The sequence below is a fragment of the Danio rerio genome, chromosome 22 (assembly GCF_049306965.1).
Source record: "Danio rerio strain Tuebingen ecotype United States chromosome 22, GRCz12tu, whole genome shotgun sequence".
Taxonomy (NCBI): domain Eukaryota; kingdom Metazoa; phylum Chordata; class Actinopteri; order Cypriniformes; family Danionidae; genus Danio; species Danio rerio.
The window spans coordinates 28,056,378-28,079,889 of NC_133197.1; the positions used below are offsets into that span (position 1 = coordinate 28,056,378).

The 23,512-nt window shown below is 40.5% G+C and overlaps 2 long non-coding RNA genes across 12 annotated transcripts in view; one reads left to right on the forward strand and one right to left on the reverse strand.

Annotated features, from left to right (window-relative positions):
- The window catches only part of si:ch211-36i19.1, a gene marked incomplete at its 5' end in the record, with an annotated part of 30,848 nt that extends 21,780 nt beyond the window's left edge, over window positions 1–9,068 (forward strand). The window contains 1 exon segment of the long non-coding RNA NR_186849.1: window positions 8,168–9,068. This is a non-coding gene — a long non-coding RNA (si:ch211-36i19.1).
- Window positions 1–23,512, reverse strand: part of LOC137488953 (uncharacterized) — a 74,961-nt gene that overhangs the window by 11,913 nt on the left and 39,536 nt on the right. For 4 of the 11 annotated variants that reach the window (XR_012398087.1, XR_012398090.1, XR_012398089.1 and 1 more), the window contains one exon: window positions 647–818. The exons of 5 other annotated variants lie outside the window; for them this stretch is intronic. This is a non-coding gene — a long non-coding RNA (uncharacterized lncRNA). Of the gene's footprint in view, window positions 1–646; window positions 923–23,512 lie in introns of those variants that run through there. 2 more of the 11 variants (XR_011008259.2, XR_012398083.1) reach the window with 1 other exon arrangement.

Consider the following 23,512-nt stretch of genomic DNA (forward strand, 5'->3'; position numbering starts at 1 on the left):
TGTCATTTCAAGAATTTATGAGAGATTCACATTTACATTTAGTGATAAAGAAATTCATTCATTCATTCATTTTCTTTTCGTGTCAGTCCTTTTATTAATCCGGGCTCGCCACAGCGGAATGAACTACCAACTTATCCAGCACGTTTTTACACAGCGGATGCCCTTCCAGCCGCAACCCATCTCTGGGAAAGTGATAAAGAAATACTTTCCAATATTTTTAATATTATTAATGCTGCTTTGAATCCTCTGCAACCATCCCATCAAGAGTTTTCTCAGGATGTGTGAACAGTTTTTTAATTTTTTTGTTGATGAAATTGTCACAGAAAGATCACCAATTTTACTTCCCTCGGTCGATCTACCGCTACTATGTGTTCTGCTGTTTTTCAGCAGTTTGAGCCTGTATCTCTTGCTTTTTTTAAATAGATATTATTATTATCAAAATGAAACCATTTACTTGTTGTACTGTTGTTGTTCCTGCACATTTTCTAAAAGTGTTTTTTTTTTCAATATTTTTATTGCATTTTTTCCAGATATTATACAAACTTACAAATGTATTTGAAAAATAAAAGTCCTATCACCAAAGAAATGACATGAAATACATAGCAATAAAAACAAGAAAACTGTAGAACTCTTAAATCAAACTTACACTTTTATGCACCATGTAACGCCGGGGAGTGACACCAACAACAGAAGGTAGGATCCAATATGCAAGTTTAATCTTTGTCAGGCAAACAGTGGTCAATACGGGAGCAAACAGATATATGTAGACAATCCAGAATCGTAGTCAGTAAACAGGCAATAGGTCGTAAGGCAGGCGGCTAAACAGGATGACAAGGATAAACAGGGCTAAGAACAAAACACGGGAAACCAAGACCAGGATAACGCGTTGTAATGTCACCTTACAGATAAACAAGACTCGGCCATGTGAATGAGTGTGTGTGCAGCTTAAATACTGTGTGTAATCAGTCTCTGAAAGTCCTCAGGTGTGAATGTAAATCAAGCTAAATGAGAAAGCAGGTGTGTGGGCGAAGAGCATGTATGAAGTTGTAGTCCAGGAAAAGTGTAGTTCTAAGTGTGTGTGTGTGTGTGTGTGTGTGTGTTTACCAGCGACATCTGTTGGTTGTTTGCTGGTAAACATGACACACCATCTCTCCCATCTCCCACCCCTCCCTATTTTCTGAGGCCTTCAATAAGTATGTAACGGTGAATCAAGACACTGATAAATAAATAATAAGCCAACTGAAAAAATTATAAATAAAATAAATAAAAATAAATAAATTAATATATGGGTTAATACAGAGGATGAAAATGTAAAATAAAAACTAAAAGTCTCTCTTTCTCCCTTTCAAAATTCTAGTCAGCAGTTCCTGAAATGTTAAGGTTCTCAATGACTGACATGCGACTCCATGTTTTGTTGAAGGAGTTCAGTGATCCTTTAAAACAATGTCTCAGTTTCTCAAGATAGATGCAATTAAGAACCTCTTTAATCCAGTGTTCTGATAATGGAGGGGACACATATTTTCATTTGAGGAGAATTGCGCGCCTGGCGAGCAATGTGGTAAAGGCAATGGCGCGGCGTGATGTTTGTGTAGTTGGGGTTGGAAGATAACCAAAAAGAGCAGTCAGAGGTTAAAAGGGTTTTTGAATCAATTGCTTAATTGATTCAATTTAGAGAATTATAAATAGCAGACTCACTACTGGTGTTTTTCCACACAGTTTTAAACATGCAGTAGTTGAACCATTAATCAAAAAGGCAAATTTGGACAGTTCAGTTCTTGCCAATTTTAGACCCATATCAAAACTCCCATTCCTTTCTAAAGTTTTAGAAAAGGTTGTATTTATACAACTGTAATCATACTTAGACCTATGGATTTGAAGAAGTGTTCCAGTCTGGTTTGAGATCTTGCCATAGCACTGAAACAGCACTTGTAAAAGTTTTTAATGACTTGTTGCTAGCCACTGACACGAAAGATAGTGCTGTTCTTTGCTTTTAGATCTTACAGCTGCTTTTAATACAGTTAACCATTAGATATTAGTTTCTCATTTGAGCTCTGTGTTGGTATTAAGGGTATTGCCTTGGAATGTTTTCATTCAGTTTTATCTGACAGAAGCTTCTCTGTTCGCATAGGGGAGTTTGTGTCCATGCCAGCACCTCTGTCATGTGAAGTACCTCGAAGTACCATTCTTGGACCTATTTTGTTTTCCTTATATCTGCTTCCATTAAGGGTCTATTTGTAGAAAGTATGGGATTTTATTTCATCTTTACATCTGGTGGTTGTTCGCTGGTAAACATGACAGAGCCCCCCCTCTAAGGAGTGGCTTCCAGACACTCCTAATACTGTTCAGGTGGGAGATGGAGCGGAGGTGGAACAGGGGGAGGGATGGAGGGCCAGGACCATGCAGCAGGGGCGTAAATGGAGCGTGGATCTGCGGAGGGCCTGGAGCGTGGAGCTGCGGAGGGCCTGGAGCGTGGAACTGCGGAGGGCCTGGAGCGTGGAGCTGCGGAGGGCCTGGAGCGTGGAGCTGCGGAGGGCCTGGAGCGTGGAGCTGCGGAGGGCCTGGAGCGTGGAGCTGCGGAGGGCCTGGATCATGAGGCTGCGACCATTGGGGAAGCTTAGGTGGCAGCGGCCATTCAGGAAGTTCAGGCGGCGGCCATTCAGGGAGCTCAGGCGGCAGCGGCCATTCAGGAAGCTCAGGAGGCGGCCATTCAGGAAGCTCAGGAGGCGGCCATTCAGGAAGCTCAGGAGGCGGCCATTCAGGAAGTTCAGGCGGCGGCGGCCATTCAGGGAGCTCAGGCGGCGGCGGCCATTCAGGGAGCTCAGGCGGCGGCGGCCATTCTGGAGGGTCAGGTGGCGGTGGCTCTGGCAGCAGCGGCACTGGAGGGTCTGGCAGCACTGGAGGGTCTGGCAGCTCTGGAGGGTCTGGCAGCTCTGGAGGGTCTGGCAGCTCTGGAGGGTCTGGCAGCTCTGGAGGGTCTGGCAGCACTGGAGGGTCTGGCAGCACTGGAGGGTCTGGCAGCACTGGAGGGTCTGGCAGCTCTGGAGGGTCTGGCAGCTCTGGAGGGTCTGGCAGCTCTGGAGGGTGTGGCAGCGCTGGCAGCTCTGGTGGTGGCATCAGCTCTTGTAACTCAGGTGGTGGTGGCCATTCTGGTGGCTCAGGTGATGGTATTTCAGGAACTGAAACAGGAACTATGGCAGGAACGGACAAGGAACAGGAAACCATCTTGTGAGCAGGTGGCAGATTGGCGCTTACCACATTGTGAGCTGGAGGGCTGGTTGTGACCACATTGGGAGCTGGAGGACTGGAGTCGGTCATCTTGTGAGCTGGAGGACTGGAGTCGGCCATCTTGTGAGCTGGAGGACTGGAGTCGGCCATCTTGTGAGCTGGAGGACTGGAGTCGGCCATCTTGTGAGCTGGAGGACTGGAGTCGGCCATCTTGTGAGCTGGAGGACTGGAGGTGGCCATCTTGTGAGCTGGAGGACTTGAGGTGGCCATCTTGTGAGCTGGAGGACTGGAGTCGGCCATCTTATGATATAACTGATGCTCAGGCGACAGGAGTGATGGTGATGCCAGCATTAATGTTTCAGTGGGGTGTACAGCAAGCCCTTTTGTCATCTGGTCTTGCTGTACACTGCCCCCCCAAAAAAAACATTTAGGAGTTTCCTCCACCTCGCCTATGGTGAAGGGGGACCCACTAAGTTGTAGAGCCAGATCAATGTACAACTCAAGTGTCCAATGGGGGTCATGCAGTGGCATTGTGGAGTACAGAGGTTCAGATAATCCTCCACGAAAAAATATTGTTACAGAACGAACCAATCACAAACCCATAACAATATCATCAGGCATAAATCATCCAAAGATGTTAAATGGGCTACCTGGATGAAGTCCTCCACGTATTCCTCTATAAACCGGGCTTCCTGACGCAGACACATGATCTTGATACCCGCTGAATCCATTGTGTGGCCGAGTCTTCTGTAACGCCGGGGAGTGACACCAACAACAGAAGGTAGGATCCAATATGCAGGTTTAATCTTTGTCAGGCAAGCAGTGGTCAATACGGGAGCAAACAGATATATGTAGACAATCCAGAATCGTAGTCAGTAAACAGGCAATAGGTCGTAAGGCAGGCGGCTAAACAGGATGACAAGGATAAACAGGGCTAAGAACAAAACACGGGAAACCAAGACCAGGATAACGCGTTGTAATGTCACCTTACAGATAAACAAGACTCGGCCATGTGAATGAGTGTGTGTGCAGCTTAAATACTGTGTGTAATCAGTCTCTGAAAGTCCTCAGGTGTGAATGTAAATCAAGCTAAATGAGAAAGCAGGTGTGTGGGCGAAGAGCATGTATGAAGTTGTAGTCCAGGAAAAGTGTAGTTCTAAGTGTGTGTGTGTGTGTGTGTGTGTTTACCAGCGACATCTGGTGGTTGTTTGCTGGTAAACATGACACACCATCTCTCCCATCTCCCACCCCTCCCTATTTTCTGAGGCCTTCAATAAGTATGTAACGGTGAATCAAGACACTGATAAATAAATAATAAGCCAACTGAAAAAATTATAAATAAAATAAATAAAAATAAATAAATTAATATATGGGTTAATACAGAGGATGAAAATGTAAAATAAAAACTAAAAGTCTCTCTTTCTCCCTTTCAAAATTCTAGTCAGCAGTTCCTGAAATGTTAAGGTTCTCAATGACTGACAGTATGGGACTCCATGTTTTGTTGAAGGAGTTCAGTGATCCTTTAAAACAATGTCTCAGTTTCTCAAGATAGATGCAATTAAGAACCTCTTTTATCCAGTGTTCTGATAATGGAGGGGACACATATTTTCATTTGAGGAGAATTGCGCGCCTGGCGAGCAATGTGGTAAAGGCAATGGCGCGGCGTGATGTTTGTGTAGTTGGGGTTGGAAGATAACCAAAAAGAGCAGTCAGAGGTTAAAAGGGTTTTTGAATCAATTGCTTAATTGATTCAATTTAGAGAATTATAAATAGCAGACTCACTACTGGTGTTTTTCCACACAGTTTTAAACATGCAGTAGTTGAACCATTAATCAAAAAGGCAAATTTGGACAGTTCAGTTCTTGCCAATTTTAGACCCATATCAAAACTCCCATTCCTTTCTAAAGTTTTAGAAAAGGTTGTATTTATACAACTGTAGTCATACTTAGACCTATGGATTTGAAGAAGTGTTCCAGTCTGGTTTGAGATCTTGCCATAGCACTGAAACAGCACTTGTAAAAGTTTTTAATGACTTGTTGCTAGCCACTGACACGAAAGATAGTGCTGTTCTTTGCTTTTAGATCTTACAGCTGCTTTTAATACAGTTAACCATTAGATATTAGTTTCTCATTTGAGCTCTGTGTTGGTATTAAGGGTATTGCCTTGGAATGTTTTCATTCAGTTTTATCTGACAGAAGCTTCTCTGTTCGCATAGGGGAGTTTGTGTCCATGCCAGCACCTCTGTCATGTGGAGTACCTCAAGGTACCATTCTTGGACCTATTTTGTTTTCCTTATATCTGCTTCCATTAAGGGTCTATTTGTAGAAAGTATGGGATTTTATTTCATCTTTATGCAGATGATGTACAGCTTTGTTTGCCCTTAAAATGGAAAGATGCTGGGTCCATATCACCATTGTTGGACTGTCTTAAGCACATCAAATCTTGGTTGGCGCTAAATATTTTTAATGTGCAATGAAGAAAAGACAGAAGTAGTGATATTTGGATCTGGGGAACTCAGGATTATCTGGTTCTTGGTGTGTTAAACTCTTTTGTGAAACCTAATGTAAAAAACTTTTTTTGTGACTTCACACTGGATAAACTGATTAATTCGGTAGTTAAAGCTAGTTTTTTTTCCAGTTGGGACAATTATCCAAATTAAAGTATTTTTTGTCTTTTAACGACTTTGAAATGGTTATAAAAATTTTTATCTCAACTCGGCTAGATTATTGTAATGCTCCATATGTGGATTTAATTTTCCATTACTCTCGTTTGCTGACGGGGACACACAAACGAGAGCACATTACACTCATACTGGCTTCTCTTTATTAGCTTCCTGTAGGATACATTTTAAGATGATAGTTTTTGTGTTCAAATACCTAAATGGAGTAGCATCAAGATACTTGTCCTCATTTATCCAATTGTACACTTCATTTAGGACACTCAGATGTGCTGATCAGGACTTTTGTTTGTTCCACGCACAATGTTGAAAACCAGGGGAGACTGTGCCTTTGCAGTGGTGGCCCCCAAACTCTGGAATTATTTGCCTCTCCATGTTAGGCAAAAAAACCCTTTTTTTTTTTTTTTAAATCTATATTAAAACCCATTTTTACTCTTTGACTTTTAATATCATAAGCAAATAATATAATATAAAATAATATCTTAAGTCTTAAGTGTGAAGTTGTTCAGCTGGAGACAGTTTTGGATTTCAGGAAACAAAATTTGGTCAAAGTATAATTCCACAGACAATCTGTCAAATGTTTGTGACTCATATTAGTTTTCCCTTTATATAAATTGATTTATTGATCAATTGCTGATTTAATCATTTACAGTTATAAATGATATTGTTCCAGATTGTGTATGTCTGATAAACTATTTTATTTGTTGCTAAAATTTGCTTAATGATGTCATGTCATCTTGTGACATGCAACCATGACACAAAACAGGGTCATTCTGTAAAATATGTCATTAAACTAGTCAAACTGAATATGTTAATTTAGATTTGATCGCAAAAGTAGTCAGTGTAATACCTAACCAAAAAGTTTGGACACTCTATTGAAATTCTTGACTTATATATAATCCATGGTAAGTCTTAAAATTTTAAGGATTAAACCCTTACATGACATCTCTGTATCTGTGTCATATGACATCTCACCGTGTCCTTACTTATTAAACAAAAATAAAGCAGGATAGAAAAACCCTATGATTCAGATACTGTAGATCCTCTTTTAGCAGTAATGACTGTAGTAATCATTTATTTATTTATTTATTTATTTTAGTTTTTTAGATCTTTCTTGGAACTTTTTTTTTTTCCACAAAAACATCACAGCATTTTATTCAGGTTGAGGTCTGGACTTTTGTACTATTGTACTGATTGTACTTAAAATGTTTTCACATTAAAGTATTTATTGTTTACTTATTGTTTACTCATATATTTATTACTAAAAATAGGTAGGCTTTAAATGTTTAAATTTTTTTTGGTGTGGATTGGACAATCAATTTTGATTACTTTTATGTTTATCCTGTTCTGGTAGTGTAGACTGAAAAGTGGCTACATGTGTAGCAGGTCCAGTACATGTGATGTCATTGAGAAGTTGTTTTTATTAAATGTCATTAAAACAAATAAATAAACATGCTATTTAAATAAATCTAAATATTAAAAACTTGAGGATTAAGAAGAAATTAAATGCATCATCTGTCTTGCGAAAAGGGTCTACTTAAGAATTCTGGTGTTTCCCAACTGAAAGGGATAGTTCACCCAAGAATGAAAATTTACTCACATTTTACTCCCCAAATGGTTTAAAACCATTATGAGTTTATTTGGTTGAACACAAAAGAGGCTATTCTGAAAAAAAACTAAATACCTGTAAACATTGACCTCCATAGTAGAAAAAAATACTATAGAATTCAATGGTTATAGATTTGCAGCTTTCTTCAAAATATCTTCTTTTGTGTTCAACGTGGTCAGTAAATGACGACAGAATACAAATTTTAAACTATCCCTTTAATTTTCTGTCCTACATGCAGACTTTTGCAGAAGTGCTACTCCTTCTAGAGTTTTTCTCAACCATATGTCTAAAAAGCTTTAAACAGCTTTTACAGTACATGTAATGGTTCACAACAACTTGTAATTATTAAATGTGTTGAATGTTTCATGGTTCTTTACTGCAGCCCTTGTTTTAAAAAAAAAAAAGAAATTTTTTCGAGAATCTGAAATTTGAATTCTGGAAATGCTGGCACCGGTGGTGGCGAAGGGCTTCCTGACGATATCACACCTAATTCTTCACTTCTCTTAGTTAGGAATATTCAGATGTATGAGTTAAAATTATTGAGTGTGGCGATTATTATAAGACAAATTTGGATTCAATAAAAAATAAATATTTGAATTTTACTTTGTATAATAGCAGATACCAACTTAATTGTAACCTCGTATTTCATTTATTGCAGGTTTTCTGGAAGCTCCATTTGAGGGCATCAAGGACATACTGATGGCCTAAACCAGTGTCAGCCTAGACAGACAGACATCTATTGCAGTTCTGCTACACAAGACCAAACTCTCTGCTTTTGTATGGATGTCTGACTAGTACGGTGTTCTCTAAAGGTATAACTGGAGCAAAACAACAGCATCCGTTACAGTGAAATTTGTGTTCATAAAAGATAGTGATATATGTGTAACAGGTCCAGTACATTTGTCATAAAGGTTAAATCACAGTAAGTACTGTAAAAATAACTTGTTTGCCTCTGCCACAACAGGTCATGGTGTGTGCTTACTGCTCATAGTAAACACACACGCTGATCTGATGCGGGAGAGATATATGCAAACATATTTGTATTTACTGTTTTGTTTTGCCTCACTAAAGTGTTGTTGGAGCTTGGTATGTTCACAGTTGAAATCACTGAAGTCACATGGAACGTTTTGACAATGTGTTTTGTGCCTTATCTGGACAATGACCATCTTGGGACCATTGCTGTCTGTAGAGGATGAGGAGCATTTAATCTAAAATATTTCAGTTTGTGTTCTGAAGATTAACAGGTCTCTGGGATGACACAAGTAATTAATAACAGAACCTATATGAACACTTAATGTGACATGTAATAGTGAAATAGTGGTCCTACATTCACAAATGTGAGCCATTATTATAAGACCCATGTGAACATGCAATTTTTATGATACTAATAATAATGGAATAACAAATTGCTATTACTGTTGTGTTTGTGAGAGAAAATCAAACCATATATTCTACACATTTTCTTGATGATTTACTGAAATATTTGTCTACATGTTCCACTGTCACAGGTGCTCAGTTTTGCTGCAGTAATGCTAAACACAATAGATGTACTTTATGCAAAAAAAAAAAAAAAAAAAAACTACTAAATATTTAGCATGCAGACCTGCAAAGTAAAGGAGTAATGTCAGGTTTAGATTATAGCATGAGTTTTCACTATTGTGAATGTGAAGCCATTCATTCACAATGAATTGGAATAGCAAACCTCATTATTGATTTTGTAGGAAACTCACCTGGTGTTTGAGAAATAAATATGCATTTAACTGCTAGACTGATATAGATGTTTTAGTGTTTTACACTTGATTCTTTGTCCCCAGTGCCATCTTTTACCTCAAGTGTTTCTCTCAACCTATAAAACCTCAAACAGATGTAATGTATTTCACTTGTGATTCTTAGTTGTGAGTGATGTTTTTTATTTTATTTTTTTTACTGCAGCCACTTTAAAAATGGGTATTTTGTAAACTTTGTAAACGGAATTGTATTTTGGAGACTGTGATGGTTGAAGCGTAGTTTAGTTACTTAGTTTAATTTAGTTAGCATCTGTCTTTCTGAAGACGGTAACACTTTACAAAAAGGTTGTATTAGTAAGTGTTAATGTATTTACTAACATGAACAAAGAACAATGAAGTATCTTTCATATAAAGAAAGTACAGTTCATGTCAGCTCAGTGCATTAATGTTAACAAGCATACATTTTGATTTTAATAGCATCGGGACATATTTCAATTAATTAAATGATTAATAAATGCTGTACAAGTATTTGTTCTTTGTTCATGTTAGTAAACATTAACTAACTTTAATTCATGAAACCTAATTAAAAAGTGACTCTTTAATTGTATGCCTTTTTCTGTATTTGAGTGTACAGCATGTATAGTAACCTGCATGGTTTTGATGAACTGTATGCTGTAAATGTTGCTGTATATTTAGAATAAATGAAATAATGAGGTGTGTATTAAATAAATTGATACACAGGCTAAGTTGTGTATTTTTGTCGTGTATTTTTATTAGTAAAAAATTGTTTGCTATATTTATGGACTTTGCGTTGTATGTAATTTCTATTTAACTTGCGTTGAAATGTATGACGGTGAAACAACGTCACGGTATCAACGTTGATCCAATTTGCAAAATCGAAAGGTAATTCAACCTTCATTCAACGTCTACAAAACGACCACAATTCACCCATGAAGAAGGTAAGAGTGAAACAATGTTGTGATTTCAACGGTGAATCACCGGTGGTGGTCCGACGGTGAAACAACGTCACTATATAAACGTTGATCCAATTTGCAAAATCGAAAGGTAATTCAACGTTAATCCAACCATAGACCTGACGTTGATTCAACGTTGAATCACCGTTGAAATGCCGGCTGGGTCTGTATCTCTCTATGTGATATGTGATATTACTACAGGGTATACTGTAGCCTATATATATAGTGGTAATTGCATGATGATTATTACATAGTGATTATTACATGGATGTCTGCAATATTAAATTCTGCTTGGTCTGTCATGACATTCAAGAGTGTGTTATTCCTATTTACAACCACTGAATAACACGGGCTCATCAAGGAACTTTGGATCACCTTGACTGTCAGTGAATAGGGCTATATGTTCACATCCATATACTTACATTCACATCAGTAAGGCTCAACTGTATTTTGACTATTTGATGCCATCTTATGAATGAATAATACGTAGTTAGTCTATTCTCCATTTACACAGCATCGTTTTATAGTTTGGCGCCATCTTATGATTGAATAATAAACATTCATTGATTTTCTTTTCGGCTGTTATTAATCAGGGGTCACAACTGCGGAATGAACCGTCAACTAATACAGCATATGTATTACGCAGCAGATGCCCTTCCAGCCGCAATTAACCTGAAATTGGCATGAATAATGAACAGTTTAGAGTATACTCCATCGGATGTTTTTGTTTCTGTCAGCTTTGCATTTTATTCATCATCATCACCATCCTTAGCGCGAGAATCCAATACTGGATCCTGGCTGCCACGAGTATTTTCTGCCAATGTTTTCTGTCCCTGGCAACTGCCCACCAATTCCTTATACCAGGGGTGTCCAAACTTTTTGGGCCGAGGGCCAGATGCAAAAAAAACAACGTTGTCGCTGGCCAAATTTTACACACATCACACAGACACGCATATATATATATATATATATATACAGTTGAAGTCAGAATTGTTAGCCCCCGTTTATTTTTTCCCCAATTTCTGTTTAACAGAGAGAAGATTTTTTTTCCACACATTTCTAAACATATTAGTTTTAGTAACTCATTTCTAATAACTGATTTATTTTATATTTGCCATGATGACATTAAATAATAATTGACTAGATATTTTTAAGACACTTCTATACAGCTTAAAGTGACATTTAAAGGCTTAACTAGGTTAATCAAGTTACAAGTTAAGGTAATTAGGCAAGTTATTTTATTACAATGGTTTGTTCTGAAGACTTAAGGGGCTAATAATTTTGACCTTAAATGGTTCATAAAAAAATTAAAACCGCTTTTATTCTAGCCGAAATACAACAAATAAGTCTTTCTCCACAAGAAAAAATATTATCAGACATACTGTGAAAATGTCCTTGCTCTGTTAAACATCATTTGGGAAATATTTAAAAAAGAAGAAATAAATCAAAGAGGGGCTAATAATTCAGACTTCAACTGTGTGTATATAGATAGATAGATAGATAGATAGACAGACAGACAGACAGACAGACAGACAGACAGACAGACAGACAGACAGACAGACAGACAGACAGATAGATAGATAGATAGATAGATAGATAGATAGATAGATAGATCATAACAAGAACTGCTGCTTAATTGAATGCATGTAATAGCGACACCCGGTGGTTATTTATTGAATTACGTTCATTTTTGTATAGCGTGCCAGATTCTATTGATATTTATAAAAAGCCTCGCGGGCCGCCACAAAACTGATTGCGGGCCGCAGATGGCCCGCGGGCCGTAGTTTGGACACGCCTGCCTTATACCTAAAACATTGGCGTCACTGCTAATGCAGTTTCGCCATCTTGGTTTAGGCCTTCCTTCTTTTCTTTTGCCTACCGGGTCAGTGCTGAAGACTTTTTTTGTAATAGCATTTTCATCCATAGGTATGACCCACCTATGTCCTGCCCACCTTAGCCTCGCAAGTCTGATATATTTAACTATAACAATTTCCTTATACAAGACTGCAAGCTCATTGTTGTGAAGTATCCTCCGTTGATTATAGTCTTTTATTGGGCCATATATTCTCCTTAGAATTTTTCTTTCAAAAACTAAGAGCTTTTGTTCTATGGCTTTTGTCATTCTCCACGTTTCTGATCCATAGGCCAGGACTGGGCGAATCAGGACTTTATAGAGGGTTATCTTTGTCTGTCTAGGCAGTGAACGGTTCTTCATGTACTTCATGAGTCCTTAATAGCATTTTATTAAAACTAATAAAAAGAATAATAAATCAGGCTTTCTGCGATAACAACCACCTGGTTGCTTGTTTGTAACTCATTTATTCAATTATAGGCTGATTTTATAGGCTAAAGGCCCATAAAAACACAATACTACCAATAATTGGTGACATTAAGGGAATCACTACCTCAGTCAAAAAAAAATCTTTACTTGAACATCTTTTCCATTCTTTTCCATCTTCACATTTTTTTACATTAGTTTAAAATTACACTTCTAAGGTGATGTTTGAAATGAGCTCCTGCAATGATTAAATATTGCCATCTCCTCAGTGTTTTGAATGTAGGCTATAAATCCGAATGAGACGCGTATGTGTATTCGTGCAAAAAGAAACGTGCTCTGACTAGGGTTACCACCCGTCCCTTAAAGTATGGAATCTTCCCGTGTTTTAGAATAAAATTGCACGTCCCATTTTAAATCAATACGGGATGGGTTTTGTCCCGTATTAATCCAGTTTTAAAGTAGCTTTTCATGCAAATCATCCCACACACATTTTATGAAGATGCCTTATTTTCTACTTTTGAATGGGTAATGCTTGATGTCATCGTTAGTTTGATTTGTCTTTGTCCAGTGGGAAGAGCGGGTCTTTAGTAATGTCAGATGCCTCTCCAGGTAACCCCTTGTGTCTGAAAGTTTCAAGCCTCCTTTCCACTGCACATGACAATCGACAAGCGATAGACCGGAAGTCATTCATTTCCAATGAAGAGTAGTCCGGTAGCTGCATGGAGTTACGATCATCTCCGTATAATCTTCCGATCAGATCCGAATTGAGCTGCGGATCCGTTTAAATATTTGAACTCTGGTTGCATACGGTCTAGTTGCAGGAGTTCAAATATTTCAACAGATCCGCAGCTCAATTTGGATCCGATTTTTCCGCATATGGAGATGATCGGAACTCATCTCTGATCTCATGAAAAAACTTTTACGCTAAAACGTAACGTAACGTACATTTTACTTAGTATTTTACGCTTTGCCAGTTTAGTGGCAATGAATTTGTACGAGTTTGTACGAGTTCAGTTGTACAAAATTGTACGATTTTAAAAAGGAGGCGTGGCACCTACCCCACCCCTAAACCCAACCGTCATTGGGGGATGAGCAAATCATACTAAATTGTACGAATTGGATTGTACAAATTCATACGAATTAGCCACTAAATGAAAATGTTACGAATTACCGTGAGATTGTGTTGGAACTCCATGCAGCTCTCGGACTACTCTCCATTGGAAATGAATAATTTCCGGTCTGTTGCTTGTCGTTTGTCGTGTGCAGTGAGAAGGAGGCTACGGCTCATTGTGCGACAACATGTCTCTGGAAAGCAGCATTCCCTGACATCGATGCTTTTAATCCTAAACGTAAAACTGTTTGAAACAAATAAATTGTTTAAAAAATATATACATAATTCATTCATGTAGGCCTACTGGTAAATGTTATCGTTTGTTCAGGTAGGCTATGTTTCTATGCACATCTGCTTATATATTTTTATACGAATTTATATTTATTTAATGTTTAATTTTTAAGAATATTTTGCTTATAAATATTTCTTGAACCATACATTTTACTATATTACTATAACTTAAATATAGTGCACCTGAATTGAAAATGTACTCAACATATTTAGCTACTTTAAGCCTTTATAAATTTCTTGGTGGTTGTTGTTGTTGAATGCAGATGAATATATTTTGAAGAATGTTAGAAACTGACATTAAAAATAATAATAAAAAAAATACTATGGAAGTCAGTGAAAATGAAAATGTCTTATTTTGTGTTTAACATTAAAAACAAGATAAGCTTGAAACTTACATTATTTTAAACCAACCAAAGACAGCAGTTGAAGGATGACGTGTTTAAATGACGTGACATTTAAAGGCTTTATTAATTTAATTAGGGTAACTAGGCAGGTTGGGGTAATTAAGCAAGTTATTGTATAACGATGGTTTGTTCTGTAGACTATTGAAAAAAATATATTTAGTTTAAAGTTTATTATGTTTTTTTTTTTAATTATCTACTTTTATTCTAGCCAAAATAATTCAAATAAGACTTTCTCCAGAAGAAAAAATATTATCAGACAAACTGTGAAAATTTCCTTGCTCTGTTTAACATCATTTGAAATATTTTTTAAAAAGTTATTTTTTTCTTTCAATATTCTGTTCTCGAAAGCATTTGATCCGAAGACATCTGTAAAAGATCTGATAAAAGTATTTAAAAGGTCAGAAAGGAGACATCTCGTATATGAATTGCAGATGTGAAAAATACATCTTTCATTAAATAAAAAATCAAATAGAGGTCTTTCTTTGCAAGGTTTGAGTGCGGGTTTCCATCTGAGGTTAATATGAGAACTGAAACAGACACGTGGTTTTAGGCTAAACCTCCACTTTAGACAAAGGTAAGAGACACTGTTTGTCACAGGACTCAGCATATAGTGGAACCAGTGCAAGTTTTTGATTTAATAGTTGAATTTAATGACATTAAATATGTAGCCTGTTCAGTAAATCTTTTTTATATTTTTTTATTAAATCTATATACAACCATTTGACAGTCATAACAAAAGCAACATTACAATACATATGAACTCCGGGCCCGTATCCAGCCTGGTAAAAAGGGTAGTGGTTTTCTTTCAAAAAGTGGACATTTTTGCAGTTATACACCTCGTTTTCTATTTCATTGGGATTTAAATACTGCATTTTAATGACATTTTAGCCACTATTTTTAGCTAGATTAGCTTGTTAGATGGTAATCATAACCACATTTTTTAATGTACCAAAAACATTTCCTAAATATTTACAATAAAGACATATGAAAAAATACTTATTTTTAAAATACAAATTTGTCACATGATATATTATTAGGAACAAATGAAATCAGTAACACTTTATAATTATAACAAATATAATAAATTATAACAAATATAATTTAAAACAAACTACACAGTATGAATCATTTACTACGCATTAGCATCTAGTGAATTCCTTATTTGTTAAGCATTAACTCTACATTAATAAACGTTAGTAAGCAGTTTATAATGTGCCTAATAATTGTATTTTTATAATTTGTTAATGATTTATTTTTCATTACTAAATTAAGTATTGCATTATTTACAAACCATTTGCATTCAAAAGTAGTTGGTGGTAAGATTTCTCAGAATGAGTTAGTAAATTATTAATAAACTATTGAAATCAACGCTTATATGGTATTACTCAGGCATATAATAATGGCTACTATATATGTTAATGATTGCTTCATGCAGTTTTGTGACCTAATCTAAAGTGAGGACTATTCATGCTTTATAAATCACTTATAAATGACTAGTAAAGGCTCCATATTAAATGAACAATATTTGCAATCTTATCTAAAAAATTTAAATTACTGCAAAGTTCAAATATTGCCAAATAACAGGTGTCAAAATACAACATAAAACAACAATAGAATTATTTAACAATATAATCAGAAGCAATGTTTAAACTGTACAGTAATTTTATTTTAGTTAAGGTTGCAAAGATAAATTTTTCATTTGTGTATCTTTAAATGAATAGAATTGAAAAAAGTCGTTTATGTAATTTTTCCTGTTTAGAATTTAACTGAGCCTTCAATGGTCATTTATAAGGGATTTATAAAGCATGAATAGTCCTAATTTTAGATTAGGTCACAAAACTACATGAAGTTGAGTTAATAAAGCATTTATTTTCAAACAAATTAACTATTAGTGTATGCCTGATTAATAAGATGTATACATGTTAATTTGATAAGTTTATAAATTGTTTTAAATAAACTCATTCTGAATGATCTTAAAAAAACAACCAACCATGCTTAAATAACTGGTTTGTAAATAATGCAATTAAGTAATGAAGAATAAATCATTAACAAAGTATAAAAGTACAATTATTAAGCACATTATACGTGTATTTATAATGCAAGAATAGAGAATTTGTAGCTGCAGTTATAAACTGCTTACTAACGTTCATTAATGTAGAGTTAATGCTCAGCAGATAATGAATTCACTATTTGCTAATGCTTAATAAATGGTTTATAGTGTGTAGTTATTATAAAGTGTTACCATGAAATCTGTTAAAGTTTTAAATTAAAAAAACTGTGGCCCATTGTAATTTATAAGGCAAATAACAAATTGAGCAGCACATTCAACTTTCCAAAGTCAGAATTTAGCCTTTTGAATAATAATAAACATATTAAAAATAATAATGTAAAGCTTATTAATTTACCTTGCCTATCTTGTAAAAAATGACATTTGAACATACATAGATAACAACAATGGCCAATATAATCAATGGATAATAACAATAACAATAGTATTCAAATTCATTTTAATATGGGCCACTTTTAGTGCTTCACACCTTTTTAACTGTTATTTTTTCTTTCAAGAATAAGGTCTAAGATTTAGAATGCTAACTTATAATAACATAAGGTGTGAACTGTGAATATATATTTAAAAAAACCACCATAAGTTTATTTTTGGATGCATATACATTTATTACATTTGGTTAACATAAAGCAATTCTTTACATTGAAGACCATTTACTAATGAATGTGATAAAGGCGCTGCCGGTATAATGTGTTCATAAAATTATAAACCTTTACAGAAATTCAAATTCAAGTACAGAAATTCCATATCTAAATAAACTGCAAAAAGTTACAATTAGCCTCAGTCTCCACCAGTACACCGGAGATCACTGTAAAACAATTATTTTTTTACATTAAATATTAGAAACAGGCAATCAACTAATGACAAAACTTATGATTTACCCTATTGTGATGGTTTTGCTTTGTGTCTTAAGACTGATATATGACTTTCGTCTGCAGATCTGCACTATAAACCTGTTTTTCCAGTTGCTCTCTTTTTCCAATTGTAAAAGCTAAAAATAAACAGTACATTTGGTATTTATTATTGACAATAATAGACTGATTAGATGACTAAACAACATTTTCATAAGACTTTAAATGGTGAAAAATACAAAATCACTTATACTGAAAAAAAGATAACGTTCGAGGTTACTAAAGTAACCCTTCGTTCCCCGAGGAGGGGAACGGAAGCACTATAAGTGGATTTGATGTTCTAAATCAACGTATGGGAGGTTCGGTTCAGAAGCTACTAATCTGAAAGAGTATTGAACGGGCCAATTAAGAATGAATTGGCAGCGCAAGCCTGCGCAGGTGTGCGGCATATGCAATCAACTGAGTATATAAGCACGCCTGGCGCCAGCAGACGCTATCCTTTTTAAGCTGAAGAGACTTTTAACAGCTAAGGGACAGTCATTATGGCGACGGAGTATAGTGCTTCCGTTCCCCTCCTCGGAGAACGAAGGGTTACTTTAGTAACCTCGAACGTTCCCCTTCGGGGGGAACTCCAGCACTATAAGTGGATTTGATGTTCTAAATCCACGTATGGGAGCCCATTGAAAGCGCCATAATGACTGCACCTTACCAACACCCACCATGAGAGAGCGGTCAAGCAAGTGTGACGCGCCCAGATCATGAGAGGCGTGGTCCTCCAACGTGCCCTTGGCCCTAACTTATCCCACTTCAAAAGAAGTTTTACGGAATAGGTATCTTTTTTGGGAGTCGCTAGCGTCTAGATAATTCTAGGAATACATGACAGTACGTTGGGAAGCGTGCCATCCCAGTAGGGAGGACGCTGCGGAGACCATCCTCACCCAATAGGGGGAAACAAATGGAATTGCATATGGACTAACCCTGAAAAGGGGGAGTGCGCATAAAAGGTGGTTAGCAGATAGGGAAAGCACGGGTCCGCCCAGGGGGGGAACTTAACCGTGGCGGAAAAGCATATGGGGATCACCAGCGGGGGTCGGCCATAGCAGGCACCTATACCCAAAACGCGGGCTGACCAGCGGGCAGACCTACAACGTAATGGGCCAGCAAGTGACTCCTCCGCTGAGTCAGTGCTGGGGGCCTCGGAGGAATCTGCAGGGCTCACCGAATGGGGAACTTACTGACAGACAGGAGGGTGCACATCTCTCCGTGTTAGGGAAAAAAGGCACCGCAGGCATGTACAACACCTACCGAGTTGTTTCCTCAATCACCAAAGGTACCTAACACCCTTGAGGAAACCGGCTCCACTCGCAGATTATAAAATCTTGCAAATGTGTTGGGTGTCGCCCAGCCCGCAGCTCTACAAATGTCTGTTAAAGAAGCGCCACGCGCACACGCCCAAGAGGATGCAACGCTCCGAGTGGAGTGCGCATGCACTCCCGGGGGGCGCGGCTGACCTCTGCTCAAATAAGCACATGAAATGGCCTCCACAATCCAGTGGGATAAACGTTGTTTAGACACGGCACTTCCCTGCTGCCGTCCGCCATAACAGACAAAGAGCTGCTCAGAAGATCTAAAGTTCTGAGTACGGTCCACATAAATGCGCAGAGCGCGAACTGGACAAAGTAAGGACAGGGCTGGGTCTGGCTTCTCCGGGGGCAGCGCTTGCAGGGTCACTACCTGATCTCTAAAGGGAGTGGTAGAAACTTTGGGCACATAACCCGGGCGGGGTCTCAGGATAACGTGAGAAAATCCCGGCCCGAATTCCAGGCACGAGTCACTGACCGAAAATGCCTCCAGGTCCCCGACCCTCTTAATGGAGCCCAACGCGACCAGCAGAGCTGTCTTCAGGGACAGAAATCTTAAAGATACTGTATCGAGTGGCTCGAAGGGATCAAATCGCAGGCTCGTGAGAACGAGGGCGAGATCCCAAGAGGGCGTGAGAGGGGGGCGAGTTGGATTAATAAGCAAACAGATCGATCTGGGCCTCCCCGAATCGCGCCCATATCAGCTGGACAGACTCGGGGTGGAGTCTCCATTCTCCAGAGTGAATCTGCTGCACGGTTGAGCATACCTGGGATGTGAATGGCGCGCAGCGACTTCAGCCTCGGGTGACTCCAGAGAAGCAGACGGCGGGCGAGCTGAGACATGCGGCGAGAGCGCATACCCACCATGCGGTTGATATACGCCGCCGCCGCCGTACTGTCCGTCCTGACCAGCACGTGTTGCTGCTCCAGCGCCGGAGAAAAACAGTGGAGAGCAAGGAACACTGCCAACAGCTCTAGGCGATTGATGTGCCAATGCAGCTGGGCACCTACCCACAGGCCCGCAGCTGCATGCCCGCGACACACAGCTCCCCAGCCTGTGCTGGAAGCATCTGTCGAAACAACAACATGACTGGACGCCTGTCCCAGAGGCACACCGGCCTGCAGGAACAAGGGGTCGTTCCAGGGGCTGAGGGTGCGGCGACACAGCGCAGTAACAGAGACTCGGTGTGTGCCCGCATGCCATGCGCGTCTCGGAACTCGATCTTGAAGCCAGTGCTGAAGTGGTCTCATATGGAGCAATCCGAGCGGCGTGACAGCCGCAGCGGAAGCCATATGCCCCAGGAGCCTCTGAAAATATTTTAGTGGGACCACTAACTTGCTGTCGAGCTCCCTCAGACAGTTCAGCAGCAGGCGAGCGCGCTCTCCGGAGAGGCGCGCTACCATGGTGACCGAGTCCAGCTCCATCCCGAGAAAAGAGATCCTCTGCACCGGGGCGAGTTTGCTCTTTTCCCAGTTGACCTGCAACCCCAGTAGGCGGAGATGCTGGAGCACCTCGTCTCTGTGCGCAGTCAATTGCTCCCGAGAGTGGGCTAAAATCAGCCAGTCGTCGAGATAATTGAGTACGCGGATGCCCGCAAGCCGCAGAGGCGCTAGGGCACCCTCCGCGAGTTTGGTGAAGACCCGCGGAGACAGAGAGAGCCCGAAGGGGAGGACCTTGTACTGCCATGCTCGACCTTCGAACGCAAACCGCAGAAACTGACGGTGGCGTGGAAGAATGGAGACATGAAAATACGCGTCCTTCAGGTCTATGGCTGCAAACCAATCCTGAGGACGAACGCATCGGAGGATGCGCCTCTGCGTAAGCATTCTGAACGACAGCTTGTGAAGGCAGCGATTCAAAACGCACAGATCTAGGATTGGCCGTGACCCACCGCTCTTTTTGGGTACGATGAAGTACGGGCTGTAAAACCCGCTCTCCATCTCGGCTGGAGGTACCGGCTCGATTGCACCCTTCGCCAGGAGGGCAGCAATCTCCTCTCGCAAGACAGGGGCGGACAGGGGATTGACCCTGGTGAAATACACGCCCGTGAACCTGGGAGGCCGTTTGGAGAACTGTAGTTCGTAGCCGAGTCTGATCGTGCGTATGAGCCACCGCGAGGGGCTGGCCCGCGCTAACCAGGCAGGCAGAGCCCTCGCTAATGACGTCATCGCAGCAATCGTGGACGTACCCGCAGAGGGGCAGCGAGGAGCGGGTGTGCTGATCCGGGGTGCGCGAGGGTCCCACATAAGAGCTGGAGGAGAGCGTTTCACTCTGGCTCCGCACCCTGACTCCTGAGAGGGGGCTTGGGGGCTGGGAGAAGGGAGACCGTCCCCCCAGCGCCCGAGAGCCGCTGGCGGAGCATGCAAGCCCTGCGAGCTGAGAGGCAGCGCGTCCCAGACTGGCGGGGCTTGAGCTGTCACATCCGGGGAAGGGAGAAAATGCTCTTTGATCGAAACTTTGGTGGCACTGAAAAGTACCGTTGGAATTTGGGTCCCGTCCTCCAGCGGGGAAAGAGCAAGACTTCTCTTCTCCGGATGGCCTGTCTCAGGGATGCTTCGCTGTCCGTTTACCGGACTTAGCAGCGCCCTGGGCAGGAGGGGCTACCGGCTTTCGGCGTGCTCGACGAGGAGCAGCGGAGGTGGAGCGGGCTTACGGCCCTGCCGATAGATGACTTTGCCCATCGCATCCGACTGCTCCTTCACCCCCTTGAACTCCTGGGTGAATTCACCGACGGTGTCGCCGAACAGGCCAGCCTGGGATATGGGCGCGTCAAGAAAGCGAACTTTGTCGACATCGCGCATATCTGCCAGGTTTAGCCAGAGGTGGCGTTCCTGGACCACAAGTGTGGACATCGTCCTCCCCAGTGCACAGGCGGCGGACTTAGTGGTCCGGAGAGCATAGTCGGTCGCCGTACGCAGCTCGTGTAACAAGCCTGGGTTAGACCCACCCTCGTGCAGCTCGGCCAGCGCCTGCGCTTGGTAGCGCTGGTAGGAAGCCATCGCATGCAAGGCGGAAGCTGCCTGGCCCGCAGCCTTGTAAGCTCTAGCTCCGAGGGAGGCAGAAAACTTACAGGCTTTGGACGGGAGACGGGGCAGACCACGCAAAGCGGGGGCGCCACGCGGACAAAGATTGACCGCAATGGCGCGCTTCACCTGCGGGATCGCCTCATACCCCCTGGCAGCTCCACCATCCAGCGTGGTGAGGGCGGAGGCGGACGCAGCGCGGGCAGCGCGGCCAGAGGGGGCGAGCGGGTCCGGATCATCGTCGGACAATGAAAGCCCACCCTCCGATGCCGCGGAGGACATCTGATCTCCGGTGTCAGCGAGCGTGAGAGCTACCATCTGATTAGACGGATCACTCCCAGTACCCGAAGCTTGGATGGAGCGCTTGGAGGAGCGAGAGGTCCGCGAGCCCGTGGGCGGCGGATTGTCTCTCGCTGAAGCCCTCATATCTGCCCGAGCGCCTGCTGCAGAGCAGGAGGCAACTGGGGTGGCTCGCTCTCTTACGAAAGCTAACCGCGATCTCAACTGCGCAACGGTCATGGCATCGCAGTGACGATATGAACCGCCCCCGAGCACCACATTAACATGCTGGACCCCCAAACATGTAATGCAGTGATCGTGTCCATCATCCGGAGCCAGGAAACCCCGCAACCAGAAACGCACAGTCGGAGCGCCATCCTGAAAAGGAAGTGCTGCACGACTGTGTTGCTCTTTTAGGAAGTTTGCAACAATACGCATCGTTCTTGGAGGACCGGACCCAAAGGGACGCCAGGCAAGGGAGATACCCAGTTCGACCGTCTGCCGCTGCGTGGACTCGCTCTGGACCGGGATGTAATCGTTCTCTCGAAATGGCTGTAGATCAGCAGGAGGAACCCTCATAAGCTCGATCAGAAAAGGCTCTGAAGCGAAAAGGATAGCATCTGCTGGCGCCAGGCGTGCTTATTTACTTAGTTGATTGCATATGCCGCACACCTGCGCAGGCTTGCGCTGCCAATTCATTCTTAATTGGCCCGTTCAATACTCTTTTAGACGAGTAGCTTCTGAACTGAACCTCCCATACGTGGATTTAGAACATCAAATCCACTTATAGTGCTGGAGTTCCCCCCGAAGGGGAACTAACTTTTTAAAGGTAAGTGGTTGCAAACAATTTATATGGGCTAAATTTAAAGAAACAAACTATATTCAGTAATGTCCAACTTATTTTATTTGCTTAAATTCAGCCCATATCAATAGTTTGTAACCACTTACCTTAAAAATGTTAGTAAATCCAAAAAATTATTCATTATTAGTACCACCTACGCTTTAAAAAGCGATTAGTTACTTTACTTTCGAAAAGCAAGTAAACCAGAAACCTAAAAAGCAACAAGTTGATTTTACTTTAAAAAACAAAGTGAGTAAACGTATTGCCTTAACTTTTATAGTTATACATATTTGTTTACTTAATAATTATAAGGCCACGAGTATACTTTCTTTTTTAAGGCAAAGTCAACTAATTGCGTTTACAGTGTATCTGGATCATAATGGCATTTTAGACAGTACTTTTAATTTTCTACATTAAATTAAAGCAAAAACTCACCGATCACCACAATGATCAGAAGTCCGTTCATCAGGGCAGTTATGAGGATAATAATAATAATCTGCCATTTTGTCTGATTCTGCTGAGAACAATTAGAATTCTGCTCCCACATTGTCTGATTGTGACAAGAACTTGATTGAGTTGGTTCTGAAAAAGAAAGTGTGTAATGTGTAAGGTATAATGGCTAATGATAATATATGTCACCAGCAGTTATTTAGCAAGTGTTGATCACTGAATGATCAACTTCACTCACCGGTGGTGTATAATCTGGTGCTGTTACTGAATTTTGGCTGTGCGCCTGTGGTACAGTAATAAACTCCTAATTCATCAGCAGTGACATTAATAATAACCAGACGATGT